We start from the raw sequence: 19513 nt of genomic DNA, 5'->3' as shown, positions 1-19513 counted from the left end.
TTTCAGAATTTACAGTGGGCCGAGGAGTCCACTTGAATCATGTATACGTTGGATCATGTTGGACCTTCGATTCAAAATGCTATCATGTAGATTAGTAATAATTTTTTTACTCAACCAATTTTGATCATAGATATAACATTATAACATATTCTTTTAGAATTGTGTCGGTTTGTCTATGTTATGATATTGAGTTATGTTTCTGCCCGGTATTTGTAAGAAGCACTTTATTGCTCGATATCTATTTTCATTTCAACGACTTTAGATAGGTACGTTTTTACAAACTAAAACAATTTACAAATCATTCCTCGTCCTGCAACATTAAAAAGAAAATAGTAAAGGACGGAACTAATGGAAAATATGCCCAAGGGAAAAAATGTGTACCTGCTAGATATTCGGCACTCCAAGGTGCCAATCAATAATAAAAACAGTCCTCAAATTTTACAGCATATAACATTGTTTACTTTCAGAACAAATACAATAAGTTTACTTTTAGTACATGCAAGGTCAACGACGAAACAAGATGCAGCATCCCCGACACATGTATAGTAATACAGTAAAGAATAATCCGTTTGACTGACACATATAAAGACAAACACTATTTGACGTAAGGACATGTTGACAGATTGTAGGCCTACTCTGCTGTTGGTTAAGATTTAGGTTGCTAAGTGTGTCCTCCGGTTGATGATTAAACACGTAGTAGAAATCCCTATTTATGTGTATTTCGTAAAAAATATATATCTCGTTCAGAAGTAAAACGTTGAAATAAAGAAAACTACTAACACTGTAGACAGTTTTACCAACTGACACCCCAGATTTTATGTTATATAGCCCAAAAAAATATAAAGGACTTGGATTAATCAAGGCTCAATGGGAAGCATATATTCAACAACTTAATTCTATACAAATACTCAGACGGGTTAAAAATTGTTATACAATAAATGAAGACAAATTTAAACGGATAGAAACAATTTGTTTAAAAAAATTACACCTAGAAGAAATTGATCGTAATCAAACAATAAATACCCAAAAATTAAGAAATGACTTAAGAGAAAAAGAGTTTGAAAATTGGAAAAGCTTAAAACAGAAGGGTAAAGGTGTTGAACTTTTCAAGGACTATACTCCGGGAAATAAAAGTATTAATAATAAAGAAGGTTTGTCAGAATCTGAGTGGAAAGACAGTATAAAAATGATTGCAAATGTGGTGTCAGTGCGTGTTCTCCACGGCAGAAGTCAGGGCAATAACCGCTGCAGGCATGCCTGTGGTGAGATTGAAACCCTTGCACATGCCCTTGGCTTCTGTCCGTTTGGTGAACTTCTAAGAAACACAAGGCACCACAAAATAAGAAGTATCATAGCAAATGCCTTCCGAAAAAGGTATAATACATGGGAAGTGCAAGAAGAAGTACACTGTCTTTCTTCTAACGGAAGCACCAGAAGAGTTGATATTTTATTGATTGAAAGAGAAACTAACAAAGGCATAATTCTCGATCCTACAATTCGATTTGAAATAAACATAAATCAAGCTAACGAAGTAAATGAAGAAAAGAAAAAAATTTATGATTCTACCTTTGAATATTTCAAGCAAAATTTTAAAATTTCGAAAATTGAGGTGATTGGATTGTTTATTGGTTCTAGAGGAACATTATCAAAATTTTTTGTGAACTTTTGGAAACAATATAATTTGGACAGATCCTTTTTGAAAATTATTATTCATGAAACATTAAGAGGTTCATTGGCCATAATGAGAAATCATCTATATGGAAAACATCAAAATTAATCAGTCTTATAGCTGTATAATCCTTCGATATTTTATGTTTACTATTTTTCTGTGTCTTTGGCAACCTTATTTTTTAAGGCAGAGGTATTTATTTTTACAAATAAATTCTTTTCTCTCGTTTGATAATATATCAGATTTGATCCCAAGTAAGGTCAGTATATCTCAAGGCGTTGAGTATATCTATTTGAAGGTTCGAAACTATACCCAGCTGTCCTTATCGATGGTTTTTTGGGGGCCGTGGTCTTATAACAGCTGAAGGTTCCATTTAATCGCAGGTTACGGTGGATGAATTTTACTGTGTTGGTGATTTCTCTATATCTATCTATCTATATATATAATACGTGAAGCCGTTTTTTGTTAACGCAACTCCTCCCTTATTTGTGGACCAATTTCAATGTTTAAGGTGTCAAAAGATTCGTCTCAATATGTAGTTTTGCAATAAGGTTTTAGAATTTTGAAATTCCCACTCTTAAGGGCGTGAGACCTTCCCAAAGGTCGGATTTTCCCCATAAGAAATACATGGAACAAATTTTAAAACAAAAAACAGCTGTTTATAAAAAGAAACTCATTAGCTTTTTGGGAGTAAATATTAATGTTTGTAATATTCAGGAGGTTAAGACCAAGTAAACAGTTAATCAGTTTTGTTGGAAGAACAGAAAATACCTCAAGTTCAAAGAAGAAATATTTAAAACGGGAGAATGAGACAATTAATAATAAGATATCTTATGCATATGAAGAGAGTGGAAATAGAGAGGCGGCCTGGTCTAACAGATACCTATCCAGATATACATTCACTTGGTTAAAATAGTTAACCAACTTTCAATGGTGTTGCTTTTTTAGCCTATTCAAAGCAGATTATGGCTGTCCAGTTGGTAACCCAGAGTTTGTAAGTAAAAAATGGAGCACATGAAATGGTTGATTCTGTATCACCCAACTTGTTAGGATTCTCTAAGGAGAAAATTTGTTTTATTAGGAGGATGTCTCAAATCAAAGAAATAAAATAACCCAACTTAAATTACTTAACACAGGTTATCAGTAAGGCAACAGTTTTCTTCAATTCACAATGCTGGAAAAACTTTCGCATCATGTTAACTCGAATTGAAGGAGATCGTTTAGTATTCATTAGAAGTTATTTATCAGTTAAAACTGAGAGCAGAAATAATGTAGGTGAACCTTGACGACGCAAAATATAGATACCTATTTAAAATTAGTTTCTAACAAGTGTTTAAACAACTCTAAGATTTAACTAGAATTACTCTAATTTAAGCATAACGTTAACGTTTTCCTCGGGATTATGTTTCATACTATGCGGCTCATTGAGCCGCACGGGTTCTCTAGTCACTAATAAACCTTGTTGGTTGGGGGTTGTCGTAAAAAATACAACACACCCGTAAGTTTGATCTCACACAGCATTGTGTTTTCTGGAAATCAATTACGTTTAAGGCCTCGTGGGGACAATTGTCGATATCAAATATCGCGTGCAGGGAACGAGGCAGTTGAAGACGTCCTCCATCGGGGAATAATACATGATCGGCGGCGGGCGGGAACGGCTGTTCATCAAATAACTACCCTTCAAGAACGAAGGAGAATTACAGTAAATTATACATTACAAGAAAATACCAAATTTTACAACTATTTGTGTAAAATATTATATTTAATTTCTTTATATCAGCTGTCTGAAATTGTGAAATATGCAATTTGGCAGTTCAAGCTTGTTTACATTGAACTGTCTAACCAAAAGTACCTAAACATTGTGAGTATTCTCTTTGCAGCCATGGAGACCAATCCAACTTACTTTTAAAATTCTCGCCTCAGGACTTTTAAAGACAAAGGAGCAAAGCCCAAGGTCAGTATTGTTGTGTTTTTTATTACCATTCAAGCTATATTTTTGTAAAATTTAAGCTCAGTCGGTTCAGTAGTTTTTGCGTCTATAAGTAACACACATACAGACAGACACCATTAGATTTTTATATAATAGGTAGTATAGATTACTACCTATTCGAGATGGGACACTGCTAAGGCGTATTTCAATCTAAATGGCAATGAAATATGTATTTGCAAGCCAAGTAGTAATAACGTCACGGATTTCTGTGCAAGAGTGACGGGTTCGATGCCCGGTATCAACACAAACATTTCAGGGGTTCGAACAGCTTATAGCCCTTAGGGTTTGCCATTCTGCAATACAACATGCCAATGGCGTAGAAATGAGTGTGGTTTGAGTAAGATGCCTTGCGTAGCTTTGTTACTAAAATTAACAGCTTAGCTATATACTAAAAGTTCATTAAGAACAGCTAAGCCAATGTTTCGATCATCAAAAAGTGAAACTTTCTATCTAAAATTTTGGTACCTTTTTCAGAATAAATCCGGTAACCGTCAGATTCTTAGGAGAGCACCACAAGGCTATTGGATTCTGAAGTATTCAATGGTTAAATGAAAAAAATTCAGTGATGTTATTTAATATTTTTTGGTATTTTATGACCAAACAAATATTATCATACGTATTTGAAATATACTAAAATAAATACAACGTTTAAAAATAAACACTCAATTTTATGAGACCTACGGTAATACCTTATTCATTATATGTAAAATTAGAAAAAAAAGATACACACATACAAATTGTTAAATTCTTGGAAAATTTCCTTCATATGTGATTCCTGTGCATGCGGAAGGAGTTAATCATCAAAAACATAAGCTTGATGGTGAATTAAATATGAATACAAGAAATCAGACAAGTTAAATAATTATTAAAATAAATATTAAATACAGAAGAATCTGTAAGAATCAAATGAGTAATGTTTAGCAATTTCACACAAAATGTTATACTTTGTGTTATACTTGAGATAATTCACTGAGAGGAACCAGTGAGGGTTAAAAATAGTTTTAACCTACATAGATACACTCTCACTACACACCCATACACATGATTAACATGGTTAACTCACAGAGGCTCTGGCTGATATATAAACACATCTGATAAAATTCTAGCACTATACATACCAGTAGTATAGTTGGATAAATGTGTACGAAATTAGGCTGTATATCCACTATACAAATGTTTCTAATGCCAAGTTTCTGCTCGATTTCAAACTTTGTGCCTACTATATGTACTTCCATTGAAGTATGCGTTGGTAGTTAAGTAGCAACTCACGTGTTCAGTGATCACATGTTACACCTAGCTGAATGTCAAGGTCTTCTGGTTAACCGCCATAAGGGTAGAAAACAATCTGTTTATTGTACCTACCTTGAAAACACTAAAACAAGATTCTAGAGATGAAAACATCACTAAGCTATTAACAAACAGAAGAAAACATGATAAATTTCATTCATTAAACGTGATGTATAAATATATATTGCTTAACATGTTTCAATGCTAACACTATTTTTGTATTAACATTCTTTTTAATAAATTAATAAAACTGTTAAATCATCAACCATTTATATCGTAGTTGACTCAATGTAAATATAACATCAACAACTAAATTTTAATTTATAATAAGGTTTTTTGTAAATCGTTGTAGTAGGTACTTGTGTTATAATTTATAATCACTTTTGTATTTTTAAGACATTAATTTAGTTACCACATAGCAAATACAACGGACGTGAATATGTGAGCCATGCGAACGAGCTCATCTTGAAAATAAACGAGCATTTGACATAAAACCACATTAGGACAGGACGACGTCTGTCGGGCCAGCTAGTGCTAAATAATTGACAAAAAGAGTCCCGACGACCAATAAAGTAATCAGCGTGTATTTGAGAAAGATGTTGATGATGTGATTTTTGCTGATTTCCCCATGAATAAAGCCAATATAACCACAGACTTAATGGAAATACAAGTTGCATTTTATTTTAATACCCTCATAGGGTTCTGCCCTGACAGCTTGCAAGGTTTCTATGTTATTCTTATAATTACACTTAATATTAGAATTGCCAAATTGATTTAAACCACGTTTTTGAAAATGATTTCGATGCCTGTTGATGCTTTATCAAAATTGTGGGAATCTATTTATGAATTAATTCACATTTATAATATTAGTAAGATAGGACTTTCAGTTTATCGGGAGAAGCCCGCGGGTAACAGCTAGTATTCCATAAAAGATTTTGTATGTTAGTCTCTTTAATCTTGAACAAAATGGTAGGACCACTAACACTGTAAACTTTATGGTTCAAAAGTTATTACCATTTTTGTGATTTTCCCCACGAAACCCTCGGCTTACCCATTATAATTATCCTGATGGGATAAAGAATGTATCAGTTTGCTGATACAGTTTATTTTAAATTATGGATCAACAGAATTACTTTATCCCAACACACCCTTACACACTAACATACCTAACAATAACTTTATATGATCAATTTAGGGACAGAAAACCTGTGTTCCCTGAACAAAACCGATTCATCAATAGGTAGTTGGTTTCTAAGATGTGGCCAACTTCAAGCCTATTGTTAGTCACGTGATGTGGTCCACTGCCCCACAATGCAATGCGAGCTCCAGATGCGTGTAATGTGGTATTGTACGAGTACGAGATATGTTTCATGGGGTGACTGGCACTTGTACGTCCCACTGCCTCGCTTTCCCTGGGAAACACTCAGGGAAAGTGTCATCAGTCAGTGGAATCAGGGAGGATAGCATTGGAGTTGGTTGCCAAAACGCTTCATCCACTTGTTTTCTTTTACCTCTTATCACTACTAACTACAGCGTTTGTGTAACTAGATTCACATGTAAAAGATGTAGAAACTTAGAGAACAAGAAGGCTTGTTGTTTTCTGTCGATCGTTCATTTGAACCAAGCCAAATTTATAGGATAACTACTTATAGTAAACTATATCATATTAGATAGGTATAATGTTAGGGATCTCAAACCTTCGGATAGCTTGTGTGAAAGCCAGACGTGCCGCTATGAAAGCCAGAAGATTCCCGGCCTACAAGGCTGCAAGGAAAGCTAGTCTGAACGGCTAGACACGGAGTAAGCCCTTTTGGCTTAGGCAAACTCGGCCTAGTTCTGACGAAGTGCGACAAGTGTTCCCAGGCTAGTGTGCGAAAAGTAGAGGAGGTTTTTAGTGGGTAGTCTCTGGGCCTTAGTGTTGGAGTCCCACACTACAGGCTAGCCACCTGGGTACGTAAATGCATTTTCCCACCTCTCCCTAAAATATAAAATTTAGGGTAGAAATACAAGGTTCAATCTAACATGTTTTATTTCAATAGAGAGTTCACTGAATCTGGTTCACTTAAGTTGGACAGTCAATTCGATAAACGCTACTAGCCTGATTTCGCAGATTAAAAGTCCGCTTTACACGTTTGAATCGGCTCGACGTAGAACGGCAGGTTTAAGCAACTGAACTCCCACACACACTATCAGATGTATGGCTTTATCTCACACCTTTTGATCAAACTTGTGTATACACACGGACAGTTTGGCCTACGTTAAACAGATTAACCGAACTGAACGCGTGTAGTAGAAATTGCAAAAGAAAATTCAAATCACCTTCATAACAATACAAAATAACCACAACAACCATATAATAAGAATCGACAGCTAAAAGTGAAACACCTTGAGCACGTCTAGTTATAGTAGAGGAACTAGTGCTCAGTGTTGTGTGCTGTGTGCCTGTTGAAATGACACGTAGGCAGGTGCAGGGTGACTCACGTAAACTAGACGAAAACATATGCGTTTATATTCAATGGCAGTTGCTCAGACACTGGCAGTTTAACTATATGTATACATTACAACTGTATAACCACATCCCCTTAAGCAGCGTAATAATGATGTTATCTATATATTAATAGGCAAGCATGTTTCTTTAAAACCTTTTTTCTCAGCTCGTGTGCATTGCAGGGAAAATCTACGCATACTGTTGAAAAGGTATTTTCCTGTAGATGTGCAGAATCCCTTTAAAAATTAAAATAGGCTTAAATATAAGCACGAAAAATAAATTTGAAATTTAAAAAAATATAACATGGGCTTTACGCGTTGCCATGCTGGTGACGAAAATATCAACGAAATATAAACAGAAAATGAAAACAAATGGAAGAAATTACAATCACATGTTTTATTTACAGCGTGGGATAACAATAGAGAAGCATGTACCTTTGAATTACAACTAGACATTCTTCCCCATGTTAAAGTTGTCGCCAGTTCGTTTAATCATAGATAAAACATACTGTGTTGGTTAGTCTATGGTTTAATTGAATTAGTCGTAGTTGATGTGAGCCACCAACAGATTGCGCTGATCTAAATTACCATTTTTTGTCAAATAAACGATGTTTTTACCAATACATGAAATGACTTATTATGATCATGGCAACTGTTATGACCCATCAACTTTGTCAGCAACAAAAAAATAAGGTTGAAAATATCATTTTAGACATGCATTCTGTTATAAGCTCACATAACTGCAGGTTTTTTTTTTATAAAAAATTGCGACAGCTGGTCCATTTAGATGGGATGTCTACTTCAGTATCCAATAGTCAATGCGTGTACATTACATATTTTTGGTCGATTTACGACCACTGGACGACCACTAGTATATATGGATATATGGATATGGATATTGCGCCAAATGTTTTTTGAGAATATATAAAATTAAATAAGGCTTGAATTTCAGTACTTTGGGAGAACGCTCGCAACTAAAACGTCAACGACGTGACGACGTCAAGGATCGTTAGTGAAATATTTTGATTTTAGGAAAGGTTATATAAAGTAAGTTAGCTCGAGGAAACGTTAGATTCCAATTTCCATCAAAGTTCGATCACAAACAAGGTCAAAATATAAGACAAATTGAAACTTGACGCTCTAATCCCATGGTAATAGTCCTGTGCTTACTTCTAATACTCTTTAAAGGTCCATTCCCATTGAGGATTACAATGTTTGCATGAATCAGCTCCCGGAATAGCACGAGGTGACAGGTGGCGTTATATAAGTAAAAGTTAACAAAACAATCATATAGAGAGCAATCAATTACATTTCATTGAAAAGTATCAAAGTATTAAGTATTAATCGCTTTTTGAACAATCGAGTATAGTATTTGATTTAAACCCGTAAGATGCATTGTGCATGTATAAGAATATATTTTAAGTGTACTCTCAATGGTGACATAAGTTGTGGGAAGACAAGTATATATACAGGGTGGTCAACTCATGTAGGCCACCATTGGGATATCGGAAACGGCAAGAATTAGATTCTTAATTTTTTTTGTGACAGTTAAAAATATGGATTTAGTCCAATATGGTGGCCAACTTTGGCATTTCTTATGGAACACCCTATATTGTATCATGTTTTCAGATAGAACAGAATTTTAAGAATTTTTTATCTAAGAAATCTTTTTTATAAACTTCAACGTATACCTGATAGGAGTGCTAAAGGTTTTCATAATTTTTTAGATCAATAATTTTATAGTTGTGTTACCAAGTACGTATTTCAACCCAAAGACTTAATCATTCATATTCAGCTAAAAATACCATCAAAAGAGTGGCCCGTCTCTATAGGGTATGTACTATTAAAAAGGATATTACAAAAATACTGATCGTGCCAATTATGTGTGAATGCAAACCACATGGTTGCTAGGCAATTATCAGCAGTTTCATTGTTGTATTTTTCGCTTTTGTTTTTCCTTTTCCTCCTACACCATAGCATATAGAGAAAGTATTCTTTTCGTAAATATTTTTGAGCTCAATAATTATATCCGGTTTTGCCTCCCCCCCCCTGAACCCAATAAAGTAATTTTCGAAGTTATGTCTAACTGCCTGTGAGTGTGTCTGTATTTGTATTTGTTAAATTTGTATAAGTCAACAATAGGTTATTTATTATGTACTGGAATCACACCGGGGAACTTAATTTCAAACCTTTTTTGGCATAAAACCAATGATTTATCATATGGGGAACCCCATATTGTGTCTTATTTACAATAAATTCCCAATAGCACTAAACCTCAATAATAATAATGCAACCACCCATGTTGGCTAATCAGCAACGAAAGTATCAAAATATAAGGAAGTTTTGTCAATAAAATGTGTCTCGCAGTAATTATTATTTGGGTTGCGCTTTTAAACAGTCTGAACAAGGAAATCTACATCATATGTTTAGAATACTATCATTGAGTTATTCACGTATAGAGGTTGCATGTGAACCAACTAAAAAAATGGTCCTGATTGAAGAATCTTACAATAATTAAGAGTACAGATTGGTAGCCTACAATTCTCTCTGATCTAAAGCTCCTATGAATTGAAAAACCTCCATAAATGTGTGAAAATTTGATCTTCTATACCTTATGATTTTGATGAAATTTTCCAAATCTCGCTATTGTACGTAAAACAGAACTATACGCTTCAATACAAATCATGAGATTGCAAGGTCTTTACGATAGTCCCTGGCTTCAGTTCCACAGGAAATTCACTTAAACAAATAGATCGAATTTGTAAACACTCAATACTTCCGAAGACATCGCCAATATCCTCGTATTGAGTTTGTTGTCACATGATTGGTCACCTGTGGTAGCCGTGGCTGAAGTGTTTGGCGAATCTTCGCTTTTACCATTGAACATCGACCACGTGACCGACGTAGAAGAGTCACTTCGGGCAATAAACAAACATGAAGATGAGGCAATATTGACTGTCAACCTTCCAAGCCATCGGGAGGTCACCTAGCACCGACAGTTCAACACGAACACGACAAATGAACATGACAACATGAACATGACAACATGAACATGACAACATGAACACTTCGACTTGCCACGTTTACATGTATAAGTTTTGACTTATGTGTATCTATGAACGCGTTGATTGTACGAGTTAACATGAACATATTTATATGATCACTTCCACATAGTATGTTTGCATGGACTCGACTTAGAACGTTTACATGTTTTTCCACACTACACATTAAGCAGCTGGATTCTGTACTATTTTAGTCCAGATAGTAGCTGTTTACGGAAATGGACCTATAGAGCCAGCTGGGGTACGGAAAATGATGCTTAATTACGGTAAAATCAGCTGGAGTACGGTAAAATTTACCGGTCAGTTTTGCAATAGATACGTTTGCGTTAGGTCATAAAATCAGTTGTAGTGGATCATATTAAATTTGCTTATGGATGCGTTATTGTCAAAAATATCCGGATGTATTCATTTAATTTGAATTGAAAACTTGCTATTGTTGATGGTAAGTTGCCTTTAACCACCCAAAATAGTCCGGAGGAATTTGCAACATCTATTCATAACTACTATTGTATTCAATTGCAGATTTGACTATAAAGCAGACTCGTGCTATGAAGTTTGTTTTAATGTGTGTTTCGTGTTGGTGACGTTTGAGTACATTGATTTTTATTTTGAAAATTTCATAAGTTTGTTTTATTTAAATAGATAAGTTAAATAGATCCTCAAATTAAATTTTCCAGGAGTACAAAACAGTATTGCTGGAGTCGTATTAACTGTAAAAATAGACGCTTCATAAACCCAACAGTAATCTATCAACGCCAATGGACAATCGGTTTACACTCTCTAAATCTAATTGACCTTAGATCAATCATGATTAGGGTTTAAACCGTTCCCTCTTGAATTGTTCACAATAAAACCGGAGTAAATAATAACTTCACCGAGCAACAGACAACAGGAAGATTGAGTGTTATTATTTTCGGCTGTGACAAATTCTATGAGAGTACAATTTAATTTCTTATGTAAGTATTTTTATTTACACTCCATGAGACTATGTTACTGGCTAAGAACAGCTGTTTATTCAATAAGGATGTAGCCTAAATTGACTATACACCGAGATCCAAAGTAAAATTTGAAGCCAAGAAAGTGGAAGTGAAGGACCATTTCACCAGACCAGAGTATACCAGCTTTAATTATTGATAAAACAGTTTCCAATAGTCGATGATACTGGGTTGAAAGTTAATTAAAATCAATGCAAACAGCTGATTGATCACTTGACACAGAATATTGTCATTATATTGTTGGTAGAACATCTGAACAGATTGCACCACATTTTCAACTTCAAACTTTTGGATGGTGATGTGGATTATATTTAAACCAAGAGCTTATAGACTATTTTTCATTTCAACTTAATGATTTGGAAACGAGAAACCCCTTGCTTCGCATCTTTTATACATGCGTGGTTAAAAATGCATGATATGTTTCGTGATATACCACAAATAAAATAACAAATTGACTCATTTTATATACGAGATTATCACACATGAATGATTAGAAAATTATTGTAACACATCCTGCAGGTTAATTTTTTCACATTTTGTCCTAAGATGTGTACGTTTACATTGTAATCCATGGAATTAATTTCTAACCTACTGTATAATATAAAGTAAAAAAAAACAAACAAAAAAACATTCTAGGTATTTCTGTGAGTGATTGTTATGTTTAGATTCTGTGACTAAGCTATTTACCTCGTCTCAACAATTCCTTTCCCTAATAAGTCACATTTTCCACTACTGTTGTAGAATCATCAGAGATGACACATTAAAAAATAATTAGCTCGTTTAACAATAAATTATAAACCTATTTTATTTTATTATTGAGTGTTGAAGCTACTGTTGTAATTATGTAAAAAAAAAAAAAAAAACACGCTAAAGAAAAGTTAAGACGATATATTATATCAGTCATAAATAATACAGTTCATATTATAGGATGTTAAATTCTTTTTTATTTCATAATCCGTCAAATTTGTTAAGTCCTTTTTCAAACACGCCGTATTTAGTGTGATTAGTCGAACTTGACCGAAAATTCAAGTGTTTGGTACACCTTGCCAATTACTGTGGCCGTGAACAGCCGAAGACGTACAGGAGAATCTGCAAGGTCATGCTAAGAAGAAAGTGGCTGGCAGAATTCTTGATGTGCATAGAGTAATGTACCTTAGGTGTACACTACGCCTAAAATACACCTCAGTCAACAAGACTTGGACTTGGCTGTTATACTAGATGAACTATAAATATAACTTTCGTCGTATTAGACATGAGAGTATTTTCATTGCCTTATAAATTTACGCCACTTACACAAATAAATCGGGAATCCTTAAAAAGAAATAATATCAAAAAAGACAACTAATACAACCACTATTATTAGAACAGAAACTGTATAGTAAAAATTAACGTCACTGGCCCGAATGTGTATACTTAGCCGTACCAGCTGGTTTGAGCGTTTTTGACAGTTGCGTTAAAATATTAATCAAACATATTGTTTACTTTCGGGAAGGGTGATTTCATATGTTTGTTTTGTCCGTTTCTGTTCTAATATTTGTGTAAAAAATACACCAACTCTAAAATTACGTCTCTGAATGATTTTGGGCAGGAACTAAGTCTCTGCATGATAAAAAAAAATGTACAACACGGTGATCCATATATTTTTACAAATATTCATAATGATTTTTATCCCCTGCAAAGAGAAAGAACCGAATTACTTTAACAAATTTAATATATTTATTTATTGTATTCATACGACTTTGACACACAAGGGTGTGTATTTAATGATGGAGAATAATAAAGAATGATTGTGGAATTGATGAGATGACAGCTGTGTCTTATCAGCTGGTTCTGTAGCCAAAGCCATTAAATAGCCCAAAGAGCAAGGCCAACTAGGACCAATTTCGATCCATCAAAAAGCCTTTAACTTTTCTTTGGATTGAATAAGTAGCCTAGTGATTACCAGACACTGTATAATAGTGCAGTAGAAATAGGGTTTGAGGTGGAACTAATTGCAACAGAAATTATTCCAGTTAGAAATGGTAGGCAATACACTTTTAAAAAACATACTAAAAATATACATTTGTACTGTTACGCAAAATACGGTTTTTTGGTCGCCATTTAAAAAAAGTGTAAAATTGTAAATTATTGTTAAAAAATCTGGTTTGGTATCAAATTATAGAACATTTCATGCTGGAAAAGAATATAATGGTTGAATTTAAAATATACTGTTAATGGTGATGCACTATGGGCGAAAAAGGTACGTTTAAAAACGTGGCATTTGAAAAGTTTTTTATTTATAAGTTATTTTATACTTTTAAAATTTTTTTTTAATTTTTGACCCTTAAAACGTAAAATTTCCCAATTTCTCTCTAGACCTTTTTAAAGAGCTTAAAAAACAAATAGTTAAGTATATCAAAGGGGTTTTGTACGATTATTGGTAACGGGGAAAATTCAAAAAATTGGAAATTTAAAATCCCCATGTTATTCTTATGGAGAATATGTTAAAAAGTTGTAGTTTCCTTGTTTATGGATATATTTTGATAAAACTTTGAAGATTTATTTATTTTATACTAAACAATTAATATTTTACTAAAAACACACTTAATTGGTTTCCTTGTAGCAGCAAACCTTGGTACTCGTTTCGTTAAACCTAATGTTATATTTATTTAATAGACTAGCAACAGAGCCCATTGTGGTTAAATTAATGCAACGGTCTCTAGTAAAATAGTGGTTATGAAATCCATACACCACTTTACTCACTAATATTTGGTACATATTAAGCTCATAACATTAGAATCACACTCTTAACATAAGAAACACACTTTAAACACAAATGCAAATTGTTAACAACAATATTTAATCAAAGAAAATTTAATTAAATAACAATATAACAATAAGCTGTTAAATTATCAACTCATTTTTCGTATAGTTAGATTATGCATACTGGTAAATCAATTATTGCCATCTATAAAAATAATTGGGTTTTCTTTTCCGAGTCGGGTTAGCTCTTCTACAAGACCGATTTTCATAATTTTGGCCTTAAGCCGGGTTTACACTATGTAGCTAAACCTGCTATATTGCAGATTTGTGTAACATCTAGCAATGTTATATAACATTTGCTAGAAGTAGAAAATGTAACTTTACAAAAGTGCTATATAACACTGCTATATGTAGCAGATCCTGCTATATATAGCTAAAATTGAGCTATCCATCGGGAGTCGGTAAATATCAAAAGAAATACGTGCTACATCTAACATTGCCATATGTAGCAATGATATACATATATTTTTCGTCTAGCATCTATATGTAGCGCTGAACGGTTTAGCCACAGAAAACGTACTACTATAACCCAGAATACCATGCGGTTGGCATTCTGGGTTATAGTAGTACGTTTTCTGTGGTTTAGCTTAGCGATCTTTGTTTACAATGGGTGGACTGGAAACGGAAAGTGGCAGTGCCTAAGATCGGGATGATATTATCGGGGCTATTGCTCCCCTTTATTCAATTTATACAGGTGTTTGTCTTTTTTTTAATTTCTAGTAGATGTAGGTAATAGCATAGAACAAATTTTAAATACTTTGTATATTGCCTAACAATGGTTTACAAGAACTCTTCCCCCGATCACAGATCAACAGTCTATCCGGAGGAATAATTCCATGTAATATATTGTTCTATTATTGTACTGTTTAATTTTTGGAATAAAAGTATTTTGATTTGATTTGATTTGATTGATATTATAAACTTAATTGAACTGTTCCGTGGACAACCGGCGTTGTGATCATACGTAAAACGTTTTTGAAGTTACCGTCGCCTTATTTAGCGTTTTAATTATGGATTGTCAGGTTATTCATAATCATTAAGGTCCCGTAGTAAATCTGCTACACTGTACTTATTTCAAGCGGTCAAACCTAAAACTTGCTAAAATCTTCGCTCCTGTCTGTCTCTCTCTCTGACTTCCAAGATCACCACGATAGCTGCCACGAACAATGTCTCTTCAGCGCACATTTCGATACGGAATGCGAATGAGGTTGTGCTACATATAACATATAGCACGAGCACCAGAATCACAAAAATTGTTTGTAAATTTTTCATACAGCAAAAGTTATAAAGCAATGTTATATAGCAAAAGTTATATAGCAGGTTTTGCTACATAGTGTAAATTCGGCTTTAAACTAAAGCTATAGACACACCATAGATTTGCTATTAAGCATCAGCACTCTTTTTGACGTATATTTTGAGCTATGCACAAACTGCCTCCCTGTACATTACTTACTGGAGTTAAATTTGTTTTTTTCGAGTTCGTTTGGCTCTTCTACCAGACCGATTTTCATAATTTTGGTCTCAAAGCTTTGCAAGCACATATTTGTCATAATTAATCTATCAAATGTATAACCCTACGAAAACAATTAAATTGAATGTTTTCAATTTATACTTCAATTAAAAATGTATTCCAGCAGTTACATTATCCTATATGTTTTTATCTAAAAATCTTCAGTGAAATACCAGATTCCATTGGAATTATTGATTATTGAGATTGGACGTACCTAAAGCACACTGCTAAATTATTATAAACGACCCAAATTGTTTAAAAATGGAGTTATCTATCATCGATTTATAGTTAAAAGATCTTACTTGCAAACTCAACAGTACCTAAGCTAATTGTCGACGTTGACGGGTTTCACCAAGCAAATCTTAAAAAATCAAACTTTAATAATTATTTGAAAATCTACACGAATTCCTTTCCAATGACCCATTAGGTTATAAAATCGGTCCAGTAGAACTCTAGATTTAGTTGTATGAAGATTTTTAAAACTGAATTACTAGATTTAATTGAAAATCAATTAAGACAAATGGAAATTCGTTTAGTCCGCAGGTTTGCTGCGGCGGGGGTGTTTTGTACTACGATCGTATTTCTAAATAGTGCTTATAACCACTATTATAACATTTTTCAGCATTAAATTTCCTATAATTTGATACCCAAAAAGTTATTTTTACGAATATTAAAATTTTGACACTTTTTTCAAGATGGCGGCCAAAAAACGTATTTTGCGCCACAGTACGGATGTATATTTTTAGTTTGTTGATTAGAAGCATACTACCTACCATTCACAGTAAGAATCATTTGTGTTGCAATTAGTTCCACCTTAAGCTATATTTTCGATTATTTCTACTGCACTATAAGTAGAGAGAAATTTTCTTATAGAGTAAAATGAATTAGATTTTTGTATACAGCTATAAAAACATTACAAAAACTACAACCAGCTACCCAAAATTAAAATACATTCCTTATGAAATTTTATGTTAATATTAATTCATATTTACATACACAAGAATGAGAATATCAAGAGCCAGATTAAACCATGGGATTCACTTATTCATTATTATATTTGTGCCATGTTGCAGCATCATCTAACAAGCTAAGAAAACGAAAATACTTTTCATATAAAGGTAACCTTCTGAAAACTACTTTCAACTTATTAGAATTTGCTAATGCAAACTATCAGCTGTTTAGTAAGTGATTCAATCATTTCGTCTATAAAGATTATGTTAGCGTCAAAAATTCGAACTATTGAAGAATCCAACAATAAGATACAATAGATTAAATCAATCAATATATGCAATTATTTCAACTGACTTTTACTCCTTAGTACTAAAAACGCCCTTGACTCCCTAGGGAGCACAATGAGCTACTTTAGACCCGCAACGCATATATAAAACTGATGTTTTTGCTGCACTATGACGAAAAATAGATGTCTATTGAACACTGCGCGTGACTACAGCCAGTCCACATTGATGGGACGTATACTACCCAAAAGTCAATGCTAATTAGTAAACTCAACACTTTGGTGCTAATCGTACCCCGTAGGATGAGTCGGCTCCAGGCAAGGAATGTGCAAGTCCTCGACCTTGGAGTGCGGAGATGGGAGAGGACGGCAAACGGCACCCGCTACATCGAGGTCGTGGAGTACAGAAGAGAGTGGAGGTAGAGACCCCGCGTGGAGCTCCGACAGCATCAGTCACTTGTGAACACCGCGGAGTTACGGAACACCCTGGATCTGTAGCTGATAACCAGGTAACTACACGTGTACTGGGCGATGGGACATTCAATGATTTTGTATATTAACATTTACATTTTTGTTGGGATAAAAAATTGCTCTTGAAGGGCTGGTGTATTAAAAATAAGTCGACTTTTTTAAATTTTGTAGGAGAGCAAAAACAATGCTCTTAAACAAAATATTTTTTTTTGTATTTTATTTAAAATTTGTTAATTTGTTTAGTGGTTTTACGAATATACTTTTAAGATTTGTCGTCAAAAGTACAGTAAAACAATGCTATTCGGTATTTTCTTCCAAAAATGGATATAAACTGCAAGATTTTGTGTGATGGAGGTAATTGGTACGTAGGACTTATCACCTTTATCCCACTAAGAGAAATTATTGTAAGGGAATCTTTGTACTAGTTTTCTACTGAAACAAAATGGGCTGATCTCGTTCTTCCCCAAATAGAAATTTTTTCAGAACTGGTCCCATTTATTGTCCAACCAATAACACTTTTTTTTAAATACATTGGTTAAGTATATAGCTGGGCATATAAACTTCCATTTTGAGATTTGATGGACTTATCCCTAATATACCACCAGTTTTTTATTTGATTTACTGGTCCCATTTATTGTCAAACCAATAACACTTTTTTAAATACATTGGTTAAGTATATAAGTGGGCATATAAACTTCCATTTTGAGATTTGATGGACTTGTCCCTAATATCCCACCAGTTTTTTATTTGATTTAAAACAATTCAGCAAAAAGTATTAGTTCAATCCACCCTTTGAAAAGAGATTGTGCCTTGGATATTAGTTAAATGTTAAGTCTGGATCCAAGCAAGCCAAGTCATTGGCACTCATTCATATTATTAAATTGTCATAAGCATTCCAAAAACTTCGAATCCGATTAATGAATTAATTTAAAACCAGATACGGTAACTACCACCAACACACACGTATATTGGTAAGGGAATAGTATAGATAAATAAAAGATTTCAATTTTTTTATTGCTATACCGAGGGTTTAACAATATTTAAGTTTGAAACATTGTGAATATTTTTGGCTGTTAAGTGTTAGCCTATTCAACAGGGTAGCTTATAATCAGGTAACTACCCTCTTATATTACATACAGGCCAGTACGGTAAAGGAATATTGGCTTGTAATTGTTATGTTCTGTAATACACTTAGGTTACAAAAAATAATTTGGACCACTTCATTTCAACCAGACAGAATTCAAGAATTCTCTACGGGTTTACCGCTAATTAGACAATATTCTTAGATATATGATACTATAAAATATTGGGCGAGGAGTAAATTTATTTAAGATCATTGAAATACGTTTTTACTTAAATTGCTTAAAAGGGTCTTGAATACACACTCATGTTTAAAACATGTATTTTGGATATTTTTGCTTAGCCGGTATTACGTCCTCGTCTTAGATATTTTTAAAACTTTGAATTAATCAACTGTGTGAATAATTTTATAGGAACAGGCTAGTAACTTGGTACCACAGTACCCTCTTGTTGGTTAGAAACAGGGTAGTGAGATTGTATAATCATATGGTTTATTGGGAAATGAACTGTTTGATCTTAGACCATTTATGTCTTAGGAATCAAAATAATTGTTGCTTACTTAATACATTACTTGTACATGGTGTGAATATATGTTACTTGTACATACAAATTATTATACAAATTATTATAATACAAATTATTATTACTTGTACATTGGTCGAAGGGTAAAATAGTTACTTATCTAATACTAGCTGTTGTACCCGTGCTTTGCAACGGGAAGAGGACACAAAATAGAAACATTTTAATCATTATCTCTTGCAGATAATATGAAGTAATAGTTACAGTTACATAGTAGTTACATAGTAATAGTTACAGATCCGCCAACGCTTTTAGAAACAAAATTCAACTTTTATAGCCTTAATAGAAACGTTTAAGTTGTGACTTTTAAATCTGGTAAGTAGTGGATACCACCATTTTGGTTTTGA

General features: G+C 33.5%; 1 protein-coding gene across 1 annotated transcript in view; it reads left to right on the top strand.

Moving 5' to 3' along the window:
* The first annotated feature begins 17434 nt into the window (after positions 1-17434).
* LOC128988610 (acyl-CoA Delta-9 desaturase-like) overlaps positions 17435-19513 on the top strand; it is a 49220-nt gene continuing 47141 nt past the window's right edge. The window contains exon 1 of the mRNA XM_054410060.1: positions 17435-17545. The gene's annotated coding sequence lies outside the window, so the exon portion shown is untranslated. The remainder of the gene's footprint in view (positions 17546-19513) is intronic.

Source organism: Macrosteles quadrilineatus, unplaced genomic scaffold, assembly GCF_028750875.1.
Source record: "Macrosteles quadrilineatus isolate MER2022 unplaced genomic scaffold, UCM_ALF_1.0 Scaffold_3__2_contigs__length_128488019, whole genome shotgun sequence".
NCBI classification, from domain to species: Eukaryota; Metazoa; Arthropoda; class Insecta; order Hemiptera; family Cicadellidae; genus Macrosteles; species Macrosteles quadrilineatus.
The sequence above is the reverse complement of the archived record's forward strand: the minus strand, read 5'-3'. Positions and strand labels throughout refer to the sequence as shown.